This window comes from Jaculus jaculus, chromosome 18 (assembly GCF_020740685.1).
Source record: "Jaculus jaculus isolate mJacJac1 chromosome 18, mJacJac1.mat.Y.cur, whole genome shotgun sequence".
NCBI lineage: Eukaryota > Metazoa > Chordata > Mammalia > Rodentia > Dipodidae > Jaculus > Jaculus jaculus.
In genome coordinates, this window is record NC_059119.1 from 57111277 (window position 1) to 57126560 (window position 15284).

Consider the following 15284-nt stretch of genomic DNA (forward strand, 5'->3'; position numbering starts at 1 on the left):
TGCTAAGGGAGCCGGGCGTGGTGGCGCACACCTTTAATCCCAGCACTCGGGAGGCAGAGGTAAGAGTATCATCGTGAGTTCGAGGCCACCCTGAGACTACATGGTAATTCCAGGTTAGCCAGAGCTAGAGTACCTTGAAAAACCAAAATAATAATAACAGTTATTAAACATATAAAATAAGATGACTGCTAAGGGAAGTGTTTCTCCAAGGGCAGCCCTGAAACGCACACCGAGGCTAACGGACTTTGTGTAGTGACAATGGTCTAAGAAAGCCAGACTCACACGGCATGCTAGGATCAGAACATGTAAGTGCTGCCCTGTACTACTAGCTTTGTGTACATGAAAAATTCAATAACAACAGGGTCACCACAGAGGCGTCCAACATTGCAGAGAGATGCCGAGGCCAGGCAGCATATGACCGTATCAGAATCCCTGAAATAAGACACAGAGAAGCAGGTCCCTGAAACAGGGTAGGTAAAGCCTAAGTTTCAGCAGAGACTAAGAGCTCTTGGAGACATCAAGTCCATGGCATATCCACCGGTGAAAGCTGTATGCACGAAGTGGACCCAGCTCAAGACAGAGGCCATGTCTGCTGCAAGTGGAAGAGCTAGAAGGATGAGAGGCTACTGAGGCGCTTACAAACTGGCTTATTGAGTCACAATCCCTAAGAGTCAGAAGGATTGGTGCCTGCCCTGTTAGTTTCAATCTTGCTTTGGACCACGGTGTTCTTGCAATGTCCCTATTTCTTTCTTGTTAAAAATGGGGATTGGGCTGGAGAGATGGCTTAGCAGTTAAGCGCTTGCCTGTGAAGCCTAAGGACCCCGGTTCGAGGCTCGGTTCCCCAGGTCCCACGTTAGCCAGATGCACAAGAGGGCGCACGCATCTGGAGTTTGTTTGCAGAGGCTGGAAGCCCTGGCGCGCCCATTCTCTCTCTCTCTCTCCCTCTATCTGTCTTTCTCTCTGTGTCTGTCACTCTCAAATAAGTAAATAAAAAAAAAATTTAAAGAAAATGGGGATACTTACTCTGTGGCATTATGTCTTGGTAATAATCTAACTTGGCTTTAATTTCATAGAGCCTTAGAGTTAAGAGGATGCGTGAGTGTTAGCAGAGACTCAGCCATGAAACTTCTGAGAAGGGTTGTAAGTATAAAAGAGTGTGGTAGCTTCTGTTAAACTGAATGTGTCTTACATTATGAGGTTGCCGTGAGATACTAGGATGGGAGTAAATGGCTTTGTCTTAAAAGCAACATGTATAGTGTCAGGTTGACAAAGGGTGGGTTTGTGGTGCTTAATACTTATCAACTTGATAGGAGAGAGAATCACCTGGGAAGCAATACTCCAGACACACCTGTGTGAGAGTCTCTAGATCGTCTGAGGTAGAAAGACCCATGCTGTACAAGGGGGCGCACGCGTCTGGAGTTCGTTTGCAGAGGCTGGAAGCCCTGGCGCGCCCATTCTCTCTCTCTCCCTCTATCTGTCTTTCTCTCTGTGTCTGTCGCTCTCAAACAAATAAAAAAAAAAAAGACCCATGCTGAAATGGGTGACCCTATTCCATAGGTTGTGATCCTAAATGGAATATAAAGGAAAAATGGGGCTGTACAGATGGCTCAGCAAATAAGGCACAAATAATGCCCACAAAGCCTAACAACCCATGTTTGATTCCCCAGGACCCACATGAAGCCAGAGGCACAAGGTGGTGCGTGCATCTGGAGTTTGCTTGCAGTAGCTAGAGTTTCTGTGTGTCCATTCTCTCTCTTCCCCACCCCGCAGGCAGGGTGGAAAAAGGGAGCTGAGCAGCATTCATTTCTCTCTCTGCTTCCCGAATATGGAAGCAATGTGACTAACCGCCTCACCTTCTACTGCCATACCTTTCTTTATAGATATTTTAGAATGTAGCAGAATATACTGACACTTCTGACTTCATTTGGAAATGAAAGTACAAAATATAACTAAATGCCCAATGTCACCTGAAATAACAGGCTCAAAGGTTATAAAAAGTTAGCTGGGCATGGTGGCGCACACCTTTAATCCCAGCACTAGGTAGGCAGAGGTAGGAGGATCACTGTGTCCAAGGCAGCAAGCAGCTCCTCTGTCTGAGAAACTCTCTGCCTCAGCCAGCTCACATGAGGCCACTCTCCGGAGGTAGTCTTTTCTGGCCCCTTTCTGGCAAGATTAACCCTTCACCTAACAAACAGGTCCTTCCCAAGAGGGTGAGGTGTTTCGGGAAACATCCATCGCATCCATCTCTAGTGACACCACAGCTTGCCATCTCTCACACACCCATACAGTGGCAGTTTTGAATACAGGAGGACTTGGGGAGGGCAAGCTGAGCACATGTACACACTGCACTGCAGGGCATGGAGGCCTTCCGGGAGCTCCGGGGCGGCAATCTGCAGCTGGAAGTTGCGGCCTTTGGACATGGTCAAGATGCGCTGTGTGGGCAGGGAGCTGCAGAACTCAAACTGTGAGCCAACACACAAATCTTTCTTTTTGTTGATCGTGTCCCCATGGTGGCAAAGGTAACTAACATAAGAAGTCTTGGCAATGTTCTCTCCTGGTCGTTCTTGAACCCATCCTTCTTTGCCTGCCAGTCATCCATGGGTTTACTTTTACCTGTTGGTTTCCTACAAAGTTGACAGGAATTGCACCTTGGACCATCCATTCATCTATATGTATTCTCACAAGAGCTTTACTATGCCAAACACACTAATGGTATCCATTTTTAGCTTGACATCTTACTGGAGAGTAAGGCTGTGTATTTTTTATAAGATTCTTTCCTTTCTCAAATCTATAATACTCAAGATGATTAGAAAACATAAAAAAAAAAAATTCTTCCCGTCCTTGTTACACATCATTAATGAAAAACAAACATTAGGGCTGGCAGGATTGCTTAGCAGTTAAGGTGTTTTCCTGCAAAACTAAAAGACACACGTTCACTTCTCCGGAGCCTACGTTAGCCAGATGCATAAAGGGGCACACGCATCTGGAGTTCATTTGCAGTGGTTGGAGGCCCTGGCGCACCCATTCCCTCTCTCTCTCTCTCCCTCTTTCTCTGTCAAATAAATAAATTAATTAAAATATTTAAAAAAACAAACATTAGGCATGATTTTTACCCTCCCTAAGATTATTTTTTTCTCCCCAGTGCCTAAAAAGAGCACAGAATCCAAATGCCCTGACTCCTGACTCTGATGTCCTCCATTGTGTAATCTGTTTCTAATGTCCTTTACTATTTAATATGTTTCATACATTGACTCCCAGTGCAGCAGAACTCCACTTTGGGCGGGGAGGAAGGCTATTTCAAAAAGGTGAGCAAGATACTTCCAGCAGTCCCTAGTCAAGTACACGTAATAAATACGCACTGCGGCACTGGGCACCACGGCAGCCGTGAAAAGGAGCAGCTGTGGGGTTAAATGAAGGACTGTGCGTTTTGTTTTATTCTTGTATCTGTGGGGGAGGTGGGTGTACGTGTTCATGTTTGTGCATATGTGTACATAGGTGGGGATGTGCACGTGTGTGTGTGGTGATGGTGGAGCGTGTGTGTGTGTGTGTGTGTGTGTGTGTGTGTGTGTGTGTACGTTGACATTGGACGTTTGCCTCAACTGTTCTCTACCTTGTGTTCTGACACCAGGTCTCTCGCTGAGCCTGGACTTCACCGGTGATGTTAAGGGACCTGAGCAGCAAGCCCCAGGGATCCACCCTTCTCTGCTGTCCCAGCTCAGGGGTGACAAGAGTCCCCCCACTGTGCCCTGCTTTAATGTGGATGCTGGGTCTTCACAGGTCCTTAGGCTTAAGTAGCAAGCCCTTTTCCCAGCGAGCCATCTCCCCAGCCACTGCAGCAGTATTTTTTTAATGTAATATGCACTTGCATGTTTCTTTTCGAGTTTAGCTAGACTGCAAACCATGTTTACTTTCCTGTATCAAACACATACTTGAGGTCTTCTTTCCCCTCCAGATCATCAACTCCTTAAGTCCACAGTCATTTGGGGGTGGAGACAGATACAGGCAGAAGTAAACAGAGCATTTCAATCTAAGAGACGTGGCAGCGGTGCAGAAATTGCACACGCTCGTGAGACAAAGCATCAGGATTTCTTCCCACCCTGCCGCAGCAGTCCACCCGAGCCTCGGATTCAGAAAACAACCTGCTTGCTTGTTTCTACTGCAGGAGCCATGAGAGTTGGCCTTGGAATCACGGCATCCTCGGTAGCTCTTCCTGTCTTCTGTGAGCCTTCTCCACGTTTAGAACTCGTCAGGGAAGCAGCGAGACACGCAGAGCTCACTGGAGGAACATGCATATCACTCAGAACCTTTCCACTGTAAGTCTATACAGAGAACTGCCTGTTAGGAAAGAGATCTGCACGAGATCTCCGATGTCCTCGTATGGACTGTAAGTGATGGTGATTATAAGGAACAGGAGTTCAGCAACATTCACCTAAAATTTAAATTTTAAAAAGAGTCTGACTGTCATTTTGCTAGGTTATCCCCTCTGGCTCAGGAAAAGAAGGGAAATGGTGACAGTGAGAGGCAGCATCAGCCTTCCTCGGGTTTCCTGTCACTCCTGTACCCGCAAAAGTCAAAGAAGCTGAAAGTGATCATAGAATCATCCCTGGGAAACAGGACAGCTGCGGGAAAGGGGCTCAGGTCACAGCGAAAAGAGCAGGAAATAAACTTTAGTAGCAAAATGACAAGCAAGAACTCTGAGAAATTATTCTTCATGATATCAGCATGCAATACCTTTATATACAGACATCATGAAATCCAGTGTGAAGAAGTGCCAAGAGGCAGCTTGATATATGGGCAAGGGTTCTCAAATCTTAGGGAGAACCTAAATCACCTCGGGAGTTTAGTAGATCTGGTGTTGACCTAGAACCCTGAATTTTTGACAAGTTCCCAGGTGATGGTGACACACAGCAGAATCTGTGGGCTCATAGACCACAGTGACAAGGAGAAGGAAATCACATTAGATAGAGGGTAGGTTCCCCTCCTCTCTTCTCCTTCCTACAACCAAGCCAATTGTAAATTTATTATATGCAGCCAGAAAGCTAATTTCACTTAAACTTTATTCCTATAAAATGGGATATAATTATATATGCAAAAATAGATCTCATTGAGAAATAATATACACGAATGTGTTTTAATTATAAGGCAATGTAGACATACCATATTAATTCCTATCTGAGTAAACATAAATGTGGAATTATCTTCAAAGAAAGGTCAGTGGGATCAGTGATCATTAATATAAAAAAAAAAAAAATAAACTGCTTTCCATTCTCTGGAGACAATGGTTCTGCATGTAAGGAGGAAATACAAGGCTCACCTCCAGAGACCTTCTTCCTCCAACAAGGCTCTATCTCCTAAAGATTCCATAACCTTCCCAAAGAGCACCACTTGACTTGGAACCAAGAGCTCAAACACTGTGGAGGGCATTTATATTCAAATCACAATACCTTGATGTCTGTAAAGATACTTGAATCTGTATTAGTTGCTATGAAAATATGTAATGTCAGATTCTTAGATAACTTTGAAAACTAACTAGCAAAAAAAAAGTATGACCCTTATGTGAGAGTCTTCCAATGTCTCTTCTAACCTGGCAAAATTTTAGAAAAGGTTTGGCATGGTAAAAACGGGGTAGAGTATCTGGGGCTCTGCTCCTACTTTTATTGCTGTTATTGCTCGTGACTTAATGAGTACTTAATGCCGTACTGACTAAGTATTCCCAAAATTTCAGTGTTGAAGCAAAATCTAGTTTCACTGGTAGTCTCTTAAATACTGAGAAAATTTCAGGAACTATAAATAAAAATAAAGGGAAAAATTATAGGCATATAGGTGTATCACATGGATAAATTTACATAGTAAGCAGGGGTTATAAATAAAATCCAATAGAAAAGAAGGAGCCTCCCCAAAGGAAGGATGTTGGAAGGACATACGGAGGAGGAGAGGCAGCCTTCACTGGTGTGTGCCACATCTTAGGAAGACCACGGCCCCCTGGCCACTGCTATTTAGGAAAATGTGGAATACTCTCATCCACACGATACCAGACATAAAGTCTAACATGGGTATCAGAAACTCTGCAGCTTGGATAATGAATTTTCTGATATACACAAACCAATCTCTAGGGTAAATCTCATTTGGGGGGAAAAAATGATGCTCAAAAACATAGAGCTGTAAGTTTATAATACATGCTGATTTTTCTGGTTTGTGGAATTCAAGTGTGCATTTGGTAGCAAACAAAGAACCGTGAACAGCTCTGTTGGTTTATACTGATTGTACATCTGACCCTTGGAGCAGACTCTGAGGGATTATCATGATTAGGTCCAATGAGGTGGGAAGACCTACCTGAAATGGGCTAGGGTCTTGACTGTTTCTAAGGAGCAGAGAGCTGGCTGCGCACTAACATTCCTTCCTTTCCACTTCCTGACAGCAGAAGCAATGTGACCAAGAAACCCACAGGTCACACCACCATTCCTTTCCCCCTCTGATGGAAGCCGTAAGCCAAAATAAATATAGACCCTTTTCTTCCTTAAATTCCTTACATTGCCTCTTTCAAACTTTTTTTTTATCCTAGCAATAAGAGAGTAACTAAGACAATAGCTAGTATTTATTGGGAATTCACAACATGCTACATGCAAGTGTTTGATGTTTCCTACTGATTCTTTGAATCCTCACAATAATTCGTTGATGTAGGTATAATGATTTTGCCTCCTTTTATAATGGATAAACAGGTAAGGTGGGATCATACACATGTTGAATAGCATGAATGTAGATAGTTTGATCCAAGGGACCACAACGACCGTAACACAGTGTGGCGTTTTGAATGTGGAATGTCCCCATGGCCTCGTGTGTTTGTGACTTTGCTTCACACTCAATCCCTGACTGGTAGGGGTTTTGAGAAGCAGCATGTTCCTAGAGGAGGTGCATCACTGGGGACAGACCTTGGAGTTTAGTGGTCCAGTCCATTAGGTGCTCTGGGCCAACCCTCCATTGTTGCTATGTCCAGCTGATATGTCCAGATAGGCTGCCCATCATCTATTCAGCCATGCTTTCTCCACCATGACAAACCTTAGCCTTGAAACTATAAGCAGAAGTTATCCCTTAACCCTTTCCTTCCATATGCTGTTTATGGTCAGGTGTTTTGTCCCACCAACAAGAAGGTAACTGAAACATACCAGAACTGACAGACAGTTTAACCTGCACTGAACAGTGAAACAGAAAATCATCATGCCTTAACATTTGAATACTTAATTGAGAAGGGCTTGTCATTAATGATGCTGGAAACAGTATTGCTGCTGAATACTTCCTGCTAAAATAATTACCATGGGGACTCTTGGCTCTGGCTCTTAGTTTAAACTCTACTAGTCAAAAGTACAGCAGTTTTCCAGTGAAGACATTTTTGGATATATCTACTTTCCATTATTAGGCAAGGAACTATTAGACTATGAATGCCACTATTGTAAGGACTGTGTCTGACTCATCCTTATAATACCCATGGCTAACACAATATACATTCAAAATTATTCAATTCATTATTCAGGAATATCTGTCTAAGTAAGGTTAAACAAATTATAAATGGAGAGTGTTCAAGGGCAGAAATTTATAGCTGAACATTAACACAAATATAACATCCCTTGAGGAAGACAGGGTGAACCCAAACTAGAAGGTAACTCAGGGCAGGCCATGTATTTTTATGTGGTTTGGGTAATCATTTGCATTGTTCTCTGGATTTTTAGAAGAAACCATTTTAAGTAAAATACTTAAAATGTATCCCTTTTGTTCAAGATAATGAAGAAATGAAGGGAGGAGGAAGAAGGTAAAGAATAGAGGCCAATAAAAATACAGCTTTGCTATATGTTCATCCAAATTTATTGAACATTGCTATGTTTCTAATAATTGGATTTTTAAAAAAAGACAGAAATGTGGATATCTGTTCTCTGTCGTCATAATACTAACATGGGATTGGAATGGACAAAACGAAGACATGAATGCAGTAGTGAGTTCTAGAAAGAGCAATAAGCCAGGTGGAACGATGGAGTGCGGTGAGTTCAATACAGCTATGTCATCGGCTTACCAGGGTGCTGACAGAAAGCCACAATAAGCTGCCAACAGTGATCAGAGACTTTCCTGGTAAATTAAAGCAATCAGGTTAAAATCCAGGGAAGGGATTATCAGGTAATGTGAGAGTAAGCTGGAAATTCCTGAGGCAGGAGTAGGCTGATCCCTTTGAGATACAGGGAAAGCCCGCGCGGCTGAACACGAGGAAACGCTCAATAACGCCCCCAGTTCCCAAAGCAGGCGAACCCCGGCGCTTGCCAAGAGCCTACACACGGGAATGGAGTTAAGGTCCTCAGATGGACAACTAGGAAATCCTCCTCTTCAGAAGTATGGTATTTTCTGGCACGTGTATGTGTGCGTGTACAGTGTACATGAATGCTCATATGTGTGTTTGCATGCTTGTGAGTGCACCTGTGTGTCATCAGATTTCTAGCAAGTGTCCTCTTCAATTTCCCCACCTTATATCTTAAGACAAGGTCTCTCACTACATCTAGAGCTCGCTGATTCGTCTAGACTAGCTAGTCAGGTAGCCCTGGGGTCTGCCTTACTCGGTCACTCCAGAGCTTGGATTAAAAACAGTTGCCACTACTCACACAATTTTATGTAGGTGCCAGGACCTGAACTCAGGTGATCATACTTAGATAACAGGTGTCTTGTTCATTCGTGTGCTTATCGTCTGGTTGCTAGGACAAAAGACCTGACAGAAAGCACCTGATGGGAGGTAAGGGTTTATTTCCCCCTGCAATCTGAAGGGAACTTTCATCCTAGCAAGGAAAGCATCATCATGTCTCACTACAGTAGCTGGTAGAAAGCAGAAAGATTGAGTTGAGCTCCTTTTGGGAAGCAGGACTGGGCTACAATACCACTAAGCCAGCCCCCAGGAACACACCCTCTCCAGCATGGCTCCACCTCCCAAATTGCCACCAGCTGGGGACCAAGCATTCAAAACACAAGAGGTTATGGGGGACATCTCATCCAAATGACCACAGTCACTGAGCCATCTCCCAAGCCCCAGAAGTATGCGTTTTTTAAGGAAGTGGACTTATGATTCCACACAGCCAAAACCTCAGTTACATGATGAGGTAATAAAGACATATAGAATGTGTGGGGGATAAAATAAGGATGAAATGATACAAATTCAAGCAACAGAGGAAGAATATCGATGATTATGTCAAACACTTTACAGTATACGACACGCGTTGTAAAGAGGAGGAACCACATTTGGAGGGAAGAGTGTAAGTAGGGATTGTAAAGAGAAAAATGATTTTTTTTTTAAAAAAAGACACTAACTGAACAATCTGAAGTAGGAAGGAAGAAATCAAGGTAGCTTATATCATCTTGTTTTCCCAGTACTCTTGCTATGGTGGGTGGTCAAGCCATTAAGAATGGCATCATTCTAAGCAAGATTGATGACTCAAGAAATGTCCCGAGAACATGGGGAACATGGGTACTACAGGTTACAAAGTAACTGAAGCTGGAAATCACCTTATTTCTGGGTCTGCACAAAATATTGCTCATTGAAAAGTTGTTTTGTTTTGATCACCTGAGCGTTAAGTATTTTGGATTTATAGCAGAATTTGGGAGGCTTAATTTGAGGAGTCGAATTCTGTCATTCATCTTGGTTACGGTTTCAGTATGAAAATGACCCCCATAGTCACTTGGATATAGGGGTTTGGCTGACAGCTCATGGGTTTGTGGAAAGGAACCTGAATCAATGGATTGACAGCCTTGGATCATTCATACAAGGATCCATGCATTTTAGGGAGATGCTGAAAGGGTAGGAGTTAAGACCAAGCTAGGGGAAGTAGGTCACTGGGGATGGGTTTCCGGAGTCATAGCTTACTTTTAGACCTTCCTTGCTTCCCGTGTCCCTGCATCTTGGATGCCACAACGTGAACTTCTCTGTGCCGCTATGCATTCCCAGCACGATGTACTGCCACCTCTGAAACTGTAAACTGAGACCAGTAATTCCTCCAAACGTGTTTCTGTGAGAATTTGGTCACAGGGACATTAGGTTACTGTGGTGCTTTGATTCAGGTGTCCCCCATAAACTCAGGTGTTCTGAATGCTGGGTTCCCAGCTGATGGAGATTTGGGAATTAACGCCTCCTGGAGGGAGTGTATTGTTGAGGGCGGGCTTATGGGTGTCATAGCCAGTATCCCCTTGCCAGTGTTTGGCACACTCCTGTTGCTGTGGTCCACCTTATGTGGGCCAGGGGGCGATGTCCACCCTCTGCTCATGCGATCGTTATTCCCCTGCCATCATGGAGCTTCCCCTCGAGCCTGTAAAGCAAAATAAATCTCCTTTTCCCAGAAGCTGCTCTTGGTTGGGTGGTTTCTACCAGCAATGCGAACCGGACTGCAACAGCTACTAATACAGTCTCACTTCCAGGTCAAGTCTAAACTCCTCAGCACAGTACATAATACTTCACATGATCTGGCCACAGCCTATGATTATAACATTTCTGCCTCAGCCCTGTTCTGGTCCATCTCAGCCAGTCTCTATTCCCAGGCTGCGTGTGTAAATGTTTACATCCTTGTCATGCCTGTCTTTGTATGGGGATTGTAACTGAAGTGTAATGTGATATTGCCTTCTAAAAATCAATCCATGCACTAATAAACACTGAATTAGTGTTTCTTCCTCTTTTAAGTTTTTTCCTTTTCTAACCACAGAATCAGACTTAGACTTTGCTGCCGTCCTTCATCACTTTGTGCTTATTGCTATCTCGTATCAAGGCTGCCTGGTGTGTGAGAGGAGCTTCGGATCACCACTAAAGCCACCACCTATCATTGAAAATTCATGGATTGCATGACTTACTTAATATGGTTTACTGTATGAATGAACAATCAGTAGCTAATAAACTTTCCTCCTTTTCTCATCTCTCTCTCTCTGTCTGTCTTCTGATCTTTTAAAAAATATTTTATTTAGCTATTTGACAGTGAAACAGGGAGAGAGAGAGAGAACGAGAAAGACAGAGAGAGAGAGAGAAAGAGAGAGAGACAGAGAATGGGCATGCCAGGGCCTCCAGCCACTACAAAGGAACTCCAGATTCATACACCCCTTTGTGCATCTGGCTAATGTGGGTCCTGGGGAATCGAACCTGGGTCCTTTGGCTTTGCAGACAAAGTGCTAAGCCACTCCTCCAGCCCTCTTATTCTGATCTTTTGAGACAGGTTTTAACTATAAACTTGGGGCAATTCTCTTGCATGTGCCTACCTCATAGGTATGTACCAACACATCCAAGTTAACTTTTGTCAGTCTTATATTGTTTTAAATGTTTCTATTTATTCATTTGAGTTAAAGGACAGCCCATCAGAATTATAACCGGTTTCTCAACAGAAACACAAAAAAATCCAAAAGACCATAGTATGTTATGTTCCAAATTCTGAAATACACTGGATAACAATCTAGATGATTATATCCAACAAAAATATTCATCATAGTTGATAACAACTTTGCTTTATAAACACATACTAAAGGAATGCATGACCACTCTGCCTGTTTTGCAGATGGTACTTGAAGGAATCCTTCAGACACAAGAAAAAGATAAATACATTCTGTGAGTGACAGCAGTTATAAGTTCTGTATTTGTCAATTTGCTCTCATCAGTCCCATATCTGTTTTGAAGCAGATTGACTTCACATATGCACAAAGCCATCCATGTTTTTATATACTTTATCACCAATAATGATCTCATGATCCATATAAGCACATTGGTTGCTAAAGCTAACATTCCACATTTTAGCATGTCACATGGAAGACTTGTCCTAGTGATGTATTTAAAATTGTGATCTCATTAAGTCTATCAGGAGCTCAAGTCGTACTCAAAACAAAAATGACTTTGGGGCTTAGTGGCTAAGGCATTTGCATGCAAAGCCAAAGGACCCAGGTTTGATTCCCCAGGACCCGCATAAGCCCAATGTACTAAGTGGCACATATGTCTGGAGTTCATTTGCAGTGGCTGGATCCCTGGCCCACCCATTCTCTCTCAATCTTTCTCCCTCTGTGTCTTTCAAAATATAAAAATTAATTAATTAATCATATAATTAAAAGGAAAATAAAACCTTTTTCATTGTCATTTGAAATAAGGTATTTATTTAGTATTTGTGAATGTGAGAGATAACTGAACTAATATGCACCTAGAAGAATAAAACCCCTATTTTTTTAATTGTAAGGAATGCTGCTGGTGGTGTAAATAAATTCTCCAGAAGAAAATTGCTGTTTCTGTGATATCTTCACTTTTTGCCTCTGTGACAAATGCCACATTCTATCTTTTATTAAAATCACTCATACAGGTTAATAATTCTTGAGAGCAGTTATCTTGAAAGCATTTAGAGTTGGTAGTTGCTCTGTAGCTATTGATTAAAGATTTAAAAGCAAATTTCTCCTCAAGAAACCCTGCCTCTTGGGTTTTACTTGTGTGTGTATGTGTGACTTTTTTTTTTCCCCACGTATAAACATCAGGTTGACTATACTTGTGAGTCAATGCTAGCCATGGAATATGAATAAGCTCTCTCTACTTCACAGTTTTCTATGAATAAATTTAACTATTTTCTCATGTTACTGAATGCACAGAAGAGTTAGCAGCAGCAGACACCAGCACAGATAGACTTATGAAAACGCCAGCTGTCACCTCCCTCTTGGTCACCTTGTAGCCACCTTGCAGCCTTGACTGATGGCCAAACATCTGGACAACAGCACACCATCTGGACTTTTTCTCCTCCAAGTGTACCCTCCATACTGATCCCAGCTCACACGTTAATCAGTGGTACTGTGACTCAGACAAAACGTCCTATTCATGATCATTCAAACTAGAAAAACTAGAAGTTTTTTTCCCCCAACATCTATAATTGCCAGATACCCTTCATTCCTAATGTACTAACCTTCCCATTGCTGAGACAGAACACCTGGAAAAAAAAAAAAAAAGGCAGCTGATGGGAAGCCAAATTTTTATTTTAGCTTATAGCCTCGAGGGGAAGCTTCATGATGGCAGGGGAAAGCATGGCATGAGCAGAAGTTATGCATCACCTCTGCCACAGCAGGTGGAAAACAGCAGCAGGAGAGTGGGCTGAACTCTGGCCAGTGGGAGCTGGGTATAACGCCCCTAAGGCTGCCCCTCCTGCAAAAAAAATGAATAAATGAAAACAGCCACACCATCTCTAGCAAGACTCCACCTCCAAAATTCCAACCAGCTGGGGGCCAAGCATTTGAAAAATATAAGAGTTTATTGGAGACATCTGATTCAAACAACCACATTCTGCTCTTGGTTCCCATAGACTGATTATAATTCATCATATAAGACACAATGATAAAGCCCGACTTTAAAAGTCCCCATAGGATTTTATCAATTCCAACACTATTCTAAGATCCCTGTAGTCTGAGGTCTCTTAACTATGAGTCTGTGAAACCAAAAACATATAATGGCACAGAGTAAACATTACACTATGAAATATTGCATTGCAAAGAAAGACTGAACCAATGCAAAATCTAAAACAAACAGGACAAATATCATATCCTACGGCTCAAAGTCTGACATCTGTACCGGTGATGAAGTCTCAGGGGGTTAAATTCTGTCCCACCAGCTGGGTTATCCACAGCCCAAGGAAAACTCCATCCCAAACCAGTAGCGCTCCTTGGCAGCTAACCCATACTAGGGTACCTCCAAAGGTGTTGAGGTCTCCACTGAAACCTCATTCTCATGGCTCCACTAGGCCTCCAACAACCTTGCTTGCCTCACACTGCTCAGTGACCCTTTGCAAATCCAAAGACCCTTTGTTTTCAGCATTTGTTATACTCTCATAGTACCAAATAGGCTTCCAAAATTATTAATCCAGCGGTGAGTGTAGAATAAAACTGACTCTGAAGTACAGGAAAACACCCTTGCTGTTCTTTCTTTGGGCTGCCACTTTCACAACAGTGAGCATTCTTCCTGCTGCTCCACACAGGACAGTTGGTCCAAACTCAACGGTGGGAATCTCTCCAACAATGGACTATAATCTCCAGCCTGGTGTCATTTCTTTCTGTACTGTGTCCTTCTGCTCACAAAAGTCTGTTTCTTCAAAATCCAATCCAGCTCAAGTTCTTCAGACAAGGGAAAAGCCCACCCAGATTCTCACACAAACAGTCTCTAGCCTGGTCCCAAAGCAGTTCTTACTTCCCCTAATAAGCTCAGCCTACACAATCCACAGTTCTTTCTACATTTAGGTTTTCAGCTTTCAACAGCTTTGCATATAGCTCCACAAGGTGTCTCTTAGGCCATGGATTCGAATCCTGCCACATTCCTGCCACAAATCATTTCCAAAAGGCCAAGGGCCACACAGTCAATTTTCTAGCAGCTATGACCCCACTCCTGGTACCGGTTTTCTGTTCATGTTACCTTCTTGTTGCTGGTATAATGCACCTGACCAAAAGCATCTTGTGGGAGGAATGCTTTAATTTTTGGCTTGCATTCTCAAAGGGAAGCTTCATGGTGGCGAGGAAAAGCATAGTATGTGCAGAGGCTGGACTTCAACTCTGCCAAAGGAGACAGAAAACAGCAGCAGGAGAGTGAGCCAAACTCTGGCCCACCCCCAACAATACATCTTCTCCTGCAAGATTCTACCTCCCAAATTACCATCAGCTGGGTACTATCCATTCAAGAAATGAATATATAGGCAACATCTGAATCAAATCACCAGAATTCCCAACGTTATCCTCATTCTTAGTTTAAAAATATGTTCCTTGTGCTTTAAAAATAAATGATGTTAAGGTTAATCCCAGGTAAATAGTCTTTCTCCAAGTTATTGCTGGGGGGCGGGTGCACATTTCTTAAAAGAAGACATTAAAAGAAGAAACTAAATAACTGAACTGATCAGAGTTACAATGTTGCAGATCTCCCAGCCAGGTCAGCCAGCTTCCTGTAACTTTCCACACAACAAGAAATTCCCTTCATAAAAGCTTAACAGCTCAAGCCAGGCTGGTTTCAGAAGGTGTTAAACTAATACCACACAAAAAGTGAGGGGAAAACAGTGTGAGGCCAATTAAAACAAATTGGTAGTGAAAGCAACAGCTGGATGCCAACATGCTCTGCTCTGTTATTGGCATGTCAACAGGGTGATTTTTTTTTTTTTTTTTTTTTTTTAGAGGAACTAGTACTTTCTGAAGGAAAAGAGAGACTTCTAGCCCAATGTGGCAAAGAAGCCCTGTAACTCACCGGGGGAATTTATGCACCCTCACTGCGTAAGTTCTGGGTGAATGAA